The sequence below is a fragment of the Asterias rubens genome, chromosome 19 (genome assembly GCF_902459465.1).
Source record: "Asterias rubens chromosome 19, eAstRub1.3, whole genome shotgun sequence".
Classification (NCBI taxonomy): domain Eukaryota; kingdom Metazoa; phylum Echinodermata; class Asteroidea; order Forcipulatida; family Asteriidae; genus Asterias; species Asterias rubens.
Genome location: NC_047080.1, coordinates 11,980,671 through 11,987,779, shown reverse-complemented (window position 1 = coordinate 11,987,779; position 7,109 = coordinate 11,980,671).

Sequence of the window (7,109 nt, the reverse complement as noted above, 5' to 3'; positions counted from 1 at the left end):
AAACAAAACTAGCACACTGAAAACCATGTAACCCTTTTAGTTAAAAGCACTCCCAATCTATTGAATTCTTTTCATAATGTTACGTAACTGTCTCCCCAACAACTTGACGAAGTCATGACGATGAGAATTCGTCCTTCGCGATCCATCGATCTTAATCAATAAGAAGCACCAAGAACCACCAAAGAAAATCAATTTCTTTTTCTTCTGCGGATAAGTGTAAGCTTGCAACTCATTGCGCATCTTAAAAACATTTACAAGAGTTAGTCTAGTGGAGATAGTCTGGAGTTACAGTTTCTTCGAAGATTCTTCAGAAATCAAGATGCGCTGTGCTCTCTTCTTGGTTGTGTTTGGGGCCATTCTGGCTATTTCTTGTGCCGCAGATTCAAGACGGGCCAGGGTAAGTTTTGAATACATCATTTGTTTATAGGTCGAAGTTTGTTGTAACATCAAAAAGGAAATGACAGTGAGCGCAGCTACCGATGCTCGCAATAGCTTTTGTGTCAAGCAGTCCAGCAAGTGTTATTAAACCTGAGTTCTCAAGCAGTAACTAAACATTAATTACTAGTTTATCAAGAAATTTTGAAAATAGTTATTTTATTAGCACCACCGTTTAACGAATGTATCGGTCAACAACAAGGTATTACTCGAAAGGTAATGGTAAAAGTGCAATTGAAAGTTTTTGTACCGCGCACAAAAGTAGCCATCACTGAATATCCGTTTTTGACAGATAAACCAGTTTTGTTCTCCCCTTATTTTATTCAGGCTGTCCAAGATGACAAAACCAACCCCCACATGGCCATTATGAAGAAGCGCCTTATGCATGATGTAGCAATGATCAAGGGCTCCAATGCACCCGAAGAAGTCAAAAACACCCAGTTGAAGAAGCTCAAATCTTCCTTCAAGACGGCTGCCAAGACCGCTAGGATGAGTTCGGTCGTAGCAGAGAAACGCAAGGAAACAACAGAAGAACATCGTGGGATCAAAAATCATGTTGAGCATTACGGGGAAGATCAGGCAGAAGGAGGGCAAGATATGATTGAGATGATGGCTAACCTCAAACCGCATCTTAAGAAGAGAGTGAAGATGCCACAAGGAAGTGATAAAGCTTTGCTGCTCCGTCTGTCTGAGGGAGTCGCTTCTCATGTCCAACAGAGAAAACGTCGCTTCACCTCGGCCAAGAAGATGCCACTTTCCATCGCTCGCCCCATGCCGTAAAACGGGCTCATCGGACGGAAGGCCGGTTCAAGAACACTCTGGACACCTCGTTGATATTTAATTTATAGCGTCACATTTTACACTATTGGCCTTTCGGGTTGACAAACCTGAAAAGCTATTCTTAATCCATATGTTTACATGTTGATTTTACCACAGCTTGCAATTTTCGCTTTATTTTCGTTCAATTTAGAAAGATTGACTCGAGTTCGTAGCTATATAGACATTTCTGCTGTTCGACACTGTGGTTTTAACATTCTTTGACCCATTGTGAACAAAAGTGTTGAACAGAAAGACCAAGTAATTTTGATCTGTGATAAAACATCCCACATTCAAAGTTCACCAACTGGTTTGATTTCTTCAAAGTTTTTATTCAGAGTCTGTGTGCATAAGATTGTAGTGAGAAACAAATGTCATCACCAGTTAAGTTTTCAGTTGGAGAAGATGAAATATAATATTAGAATTATGAAACTGAATCTGTAGTAGTTTGGTTTTCATTTCGTGTCTGTTTATAAAAGATCCTTCTCGAAATGAAGGTGTTTGAAATATGAGGTTCCAATATGCGATATTATATTGGAATGGAATTGTTTAAAAATACTGATCATCAAATTTATTTATGATCTTCAAGTTATGTGCTTAACAAGAAATGATTTTGGTTTAGCATTTCACCACATGTGCAACAGCTATCGTAAATTTGGCACAGTTATCTACATGTACAGTCACCAGTCGATTAGTTTTATGTATGCAAAATCGATTTCGTTGGAGGCAATCAATGACCAAGTCACCCTGTATCCAATGACAGAGTTCTCAAGACAAGAAGTATATCCTACAAATAATATAGCTCACTGGAAGTTCTCCTCCACAGGTTTGCCCCTAGTTGCGATTTCTTTTGTGTTTCTTTTTTTGAGAAAATAGAATAGCTGTTGTTGCAAACAACTTACCATCCAAAAGGACCTATGATATAAATGCAAAAAATAATTAATGGCCTGACGTTTCGACCCTAAGCAAAGACGTTCTGCTATTTTTTTTGTCTGTGCAACCCATGGCAGAACCCAAGACAATGGTGGTAAATTCTGCATCCACTTCTGAGGTGGGGGCAGACCAACACAATTTGAGCTTCATACAGCATGCTTGTGTTTACTCTCTCAGTTCAACGTTTCATCCATGTATTGACGATCAAAATAAATTGTGTCCACTCGTTTTTTTTAACTTTGGGATTATTGGACATTTTAACTTGAAAATCAGTCCTTAAAGTTTGCACCCCCTCTGAAGAACTCTAGAAGGTTGTCATTTAAAGAATTAATCCACAGAACTCCAATGTGAATTGTTAAAAAAGAGGGGATGTTTGAGTGACAGGACCAAATAGGAACCACCAAGAAACAATAACTGATGTACAAAATACTTTATTGTCAACTTGCCCTCCATTCTCTAGGGTTAATCTTCATAAAATGACAAATAAATAAAAAAAGAACATAACAATTTGCATACACAGATTAAATTTTTAAAAAGAACTCGTCAAGACACCTAACACAAATATTGGAATCAGTAATTTTCTTTAAGTAAATTAACACCCTCGATAACCTACCTCCACTACTTAAATCAGACCATATCTAGAAGGCTCAAACCTCTTCTTTTCAACATTGATACTTCTCCAAATTCCTCAGAGAGGCTGGACTTATATTAACACCCTTAAGAAAGTTATCAAAGTAATTTAACTTACAGATCATATTTGTCTATCATTGCTCAATAAATGTAACATGCCACTGCAGATTTTAAGTGAAAGAGAAGCCTGGTGTAAAAGTGCAACCTAACCCCCCCCCCCCACCCCCCCCCCCCCCCCCAATAAGTTTGATTCACCGGTTCCAGTACTGATAGAAAGTCACCATAAGACAAACAAAATACGCCATGTTTTAAGTTTATAAACTGAAGTTTGTATTACGGTGAGAATGTTTCTGTGTCGTTTCTTTTTTCTTTATACATGTATTATACGGTTATAAGGGTGACGACTGAACTCAGAGAGCTTCCCTGCTTAATTTGATAGACAGGAAATTTACTGAGAAGTGTCTAAAAATCGGCCCAAGGTCCTAGATTGCATGGAGCTGGTTGCCTGTAAATTATCTAGTGTGTGTGATCAAGTAATACACACTAAAACTTCCTACATGAAAAGTAAATGTGCAGTACAAGTACATTTCGCTTATGCAGTGAACATCACATAAGAATGACCATGACAACATGTCTTGAAGAAGAAAAAAATCATTGTCATGTCTTAACAAATTATTTAATAACAAAATATAAATACTACTTTTTAAAGTATCGGACATCATAATAATGTGTATACTCGTCCAAAAATAATAAAATAAATTCATAATGCTTCGAATAACTGCTGACCAACAGGCCAGAATATTTGACCCATATCCAGCATCTACGTCTAGTTCCCTTGTTCACTGTGGACATAATAGCACTAATACATGTAAAGGACCAGATTAATCCCGACCCTAAGTTTCTTACAAAGATTTTACAATGTCAGGTCAGTAAAACCAAAACAAGAGCATCAATTTTTGAAAAAACTGGACAGTGTTTAAAATTATACATTTGCAAAATGACAAAAAGGCCAATCGGAAGTAGAAAAAGGCCTTTTTCAAAGACAGTGCTTTACAAACGTTTTTTCCCTATTGTAAACACAAAAACCCCATTAGCCTGTTTGAGATATGGTGGACACTAAAGAAGTGCACTGGTTGCTGTAGATCAATTGACCCAAACAGAGTCGTAGTATTGTGTCCAACATACACTCAAAATTGCTTATTTTATACTCTGGCTCCCCAGAACTGGACATAATGAGACACAAAATACAATGTGGTTCATGGAATAGAATATAGAAAAAATAGAAGAAAAAAAACTTATTAAAAAAAAAAAAAAAAAATTAACTAAAAGTTTAAATTTGCACCTACACTCTCACTCTTGTTTGTTTGTTTATAAATAATTTTATTTGTGTTTCTACTTGTTTATAAAGCAGACAGGAAGTTATGATTCTTGTCTAAGAAGTACACTATCGCTATTCGAAAACATCTGCTCACATTTAGCAAAGTAACTTTGCTGCTTGTTATATTAAAACATTTTGCAGTTCCGATACATTTGTTGTGACAAACGATCTACTCTAACAGCCCAACTACTCTGCAAAGACTTTACAAAGATCAGTCCTCCACAAACAAAAAAGAGAAAGGAAAAAGGGTAAACTACGTCTACATTCTACAGTTTTGGTCACATGCACAATAATTAGAGAAATACTAAGCAACGATTTACGGTTTCATTGTTTATGTCAGAGGAAAGTGTCTAATATTTAATTACATCTGATATTGAATTATGTAATTTATCAAAGTTTTTTTATTTATATTTATACACATATTGCCTGTCTAAAACAACATTTTCACACTGACAAAAAGAACAAAATAAAAATTAAAAACCCAATACTTGGCTGATTTGAACTGTATCATTACATCATATTTCTACCAACATCCATTATCTTACTCGTAATTTTATTATAAATTATGCAAATGCCTTTATCCCCAACCTGCACTATATACAAATATAGCAGATATTTTTCTAATTGTCTATAAGTTAATGTCAGAGTAGATATAAGTCAGTGTTAATGATATTGTGTCATAGATGTCTAAACTCGTAACAGCACGTTAAAATGCATAGAAAAACTGTATGTGCCTTGATCCCTCCATAAATCAAACGTGAGTTTCAGAGGAAATTTTTGCTTTTAAATGAGATTTATTCGCTAAGTCTGAGTGAACAGGGAACCGGTCACACACAACTTGCACCTGATGGCATTTTTGACCGATACTCTAATACTGGGCTCAATTTTATAGAGCTGCCCGAGCAGAAACATTGTTCCACAATTTTCTGCTCAGCAGAAATGAGCAGGATACCTGTCTTAATTTGTACATACGACATGGTGGTTTGGCTGGTAACCTTATTATGGTAGACAAAATTTGGTTGTGCTGAGCTATTTTTGTGCTTTAGCAGCTGTATGAAATTGGACCCCGGTTAGTAAGGTTTTCTGTGCTCACCAAACTTTCTTTCAGATTCTAGAAGCTGACAGATAAAGACTATCAGTAAATACATCAGCACAAGATCTTTAATGTTTATACCTAATACTTACAAATATGGATAAAGTATGGTGATGCTTAAGAAAGTCACACATTATAATACCTTAATGTGTTAAATTGGAACGTTATAAGGCCATCAAAAGATAAAATGCATCATGACCCATTTTATTTTAGCAGGACACAAAAATACGCGAGAAATTAGGAGTGACAGTAAGCTACCAAAGATTTTTGTAAATAAAACTTTTGAGAGAGTTTTGTATGCACATTTTTGTGCGATTGCGGTTTCGGAAATCTTGAAAGGTTTTACAGAGACTGAGACAAGATGGTTCTTAAAATTAATCTCTTGTACAATCAGTAACACATAAAGGACATATATCAAGAGATTCTACTTTTGTTTCTATAAGGTCGCTATAAAACAGTACAAAGACAATTTTCAATTATTAAGCCGCCACCTGCTCCTGCCCAGCTTGCCCCGTTGTGGAAGTCGGACTACTATGCTTGCAATGTCTGCATGCATTATTTGGCAACACAAAAGCAAACCAGAACCCAATTCCAAAGAGCTGCTTAAGCACAAAAAGTAGCTTAGCACAGCACAGATTAAGGTAACCAGCCAAAATACCAAGTCACATGTACAATTTGTGAATGGTATTCTGCTAATTTCTGCCGAGCAGGAAATTGTTAAGCAAAATTTTCTGCTTGAGCAGCTCTTTGAAATTGGGCTCTGATGAAATGAACTACAAAGGAGACACCTGTCTTCAGTTGAGGTTTGTGTAATCACTGGGAGTGAGCCCCAACAGTCTCAAGCAGATCTATAATAAACTGAGGGGTATGGTATGAAAATGCTTTAATTGATTGGTGGATACGAAGCAAACAGCTGAATAGTTCAGAGAAAGCTGGAACAGACAGTCTATACATAAATAAGGCGACCTTTGACATTCACATAACATTCATTAATAAAGTGTTGGTTTACAAAATGTACAATTAGTTTTATGTTGTGCTCCAGATTCTCTCTCTCTCAAAAAAAAAACATCTCTCACATTTTACAAACAACGCTCAACATCTCTGATAAACTGATCCATTAAGCCAGTATCTGCTGCCACTAAGTGTCTAAAGTCGCTCATTGGCAGTGACAAGTTGGTGAATAAAGATTGGAATGGGGCAACACAGATCAGTCTTTTAGATTTAAACCTCTGATATGTTTTGGCTCGGTCCCAATGCCTAAACCAAAGGCGCTGGGAATGGGCCGACGTATTCGCACGCCAATGGACCATTCCCACAGACCTATAAATAACCTCCGGTCACCTCTTCCTTCTTGCAAAAGATTCATCTCTACTGTAGAAATCCGTTAGAACTTACTTTTGAATCCATTAAAACTATTTGTTGTCATTCTTTGCCTTGGACTAAAAATGGGGCTAGCTCGAACACAACATTAAAAATGAACCCAAATAGTTTGATTCTTCTTGTAAGTTTGGTTTAAAAAGAAGAGGGCCAGCAGTAGCATATCAAATAAGTACGTATTGTGGTTGTACGCATTGCGCTGATCAGTAGCGCAATCAGTCCCAGCATGCATCAGATCATCCCAGTGGTCATGGAGGAGACCAATGGGGCCCAGCAAATGATACATTAATCAAAACAAGCTCTCCTCAAACAACTGGTTTCCTTTCCTCTAAACCTTGGCCAGTATGCCAAAATGTTACAAATCTCTCCAAGCTCTCCTCAAACAACTGGTTTCCTTTCCTCTAAACCTTGGCCAGTATGCCAAAATGTTACAAATCTCTCCAAGCT